An 871-nucleotide genomic window follows, 5' to 3' on the forward strand; every position below is an offset into this window, starting at 1 on the left:
CAGAATGTGTACCGTTAGCTCTAAGATGCTAAGGTTTCCAAGTATAGTGAATGTTGAAGTTTTCTTTGCATTTCGTTTGTCCACTGCATTTAGTGGTTTTATGTATGCATGTTTCACAGGTCTGTTCATCTTCTTGTCATTTGCTGCCAGTGGAAGGTCTCTGGAGCTATATAGAGCCAAAATAGCGATGTTAAGGAATCGGTGCTCCTCGAATGCAGCTAAAAATACAGCGAGGACAAAGGACAAGATCGTGGTCACTCGGTCCGGAAAAACTCGGAGTCCCGACGTTCAAGATTGGGAAGAGATTCCTCTGTAAAAGCGAGACTTCGCCATGCAATACGATATAACAATAGTAATGGTACAGTTCAGTTTTATATCATATTTCTTTAAAGTGCCCCTGTGACCAAAAACTGAATTATTTTTGTTTGGATTTCAAAACTATGTTAACTAAACATTAAGCGGCCAAACTTTTAAGCCTTGATTCTAAAAAGACCCCTGTTTATTTTAACTGGAATTTCCCCATTTATTGTTTCGCCATTACTAACTTTAAAATCTTGAGAGAACTGGATCGAGGAGAAAATGACGTCAAAGGCTCACTAGTTTAAGATTTCAATGCGTACGCCGAAGAATTATTATGCAGCACGGGAGTTTAGGGCTTTCAGAATTTAAACTCGCGGTTTGTATATATAATAAGCTGCATTCACACGCTGAAATTTTAAGCTAATGAGCCTTTGACGTCACTTTTCCTTGAGGTCCAATCGATCAATTTTGAACGTGAGTAATGGCGGACCGTGAAATCCGAAATTCACACTCAAAGTAAACGGCCTTGGCTAAAAATCAAAGATCAAATTTTGCCAGTCAGGTGTTAAGC

The 871-nt window shown here is 39.2% G+C and overlaps 1 pseudogene; it reads left to right on the forward strand.

The window, feature by feature from the left end:
- Positions 1 to 337, forward strand: part of LOC137996213 (uncharacterized) — a 26,900-nt pseudogene extending 26,563 nt beyond the window's left edge.
- Positions 338 to 871: the final 534 nt, after the last annotated feature.

The sequence above is a fragment of the Montipora foliosa genome, chromosome 3 (assembly GCF_036669935.1).
Source record: "Montipora foliosa isolate CH-2021 chromosome 3, ASM3666993v2, whole genome shotgun sequence".
Taxonomy (NCBI): Eukaryota; Metazoa; Cnidaria; class Anthozoa; order Scleractinia; family Acroporidae; genus Montipora; species Montipora foliosa.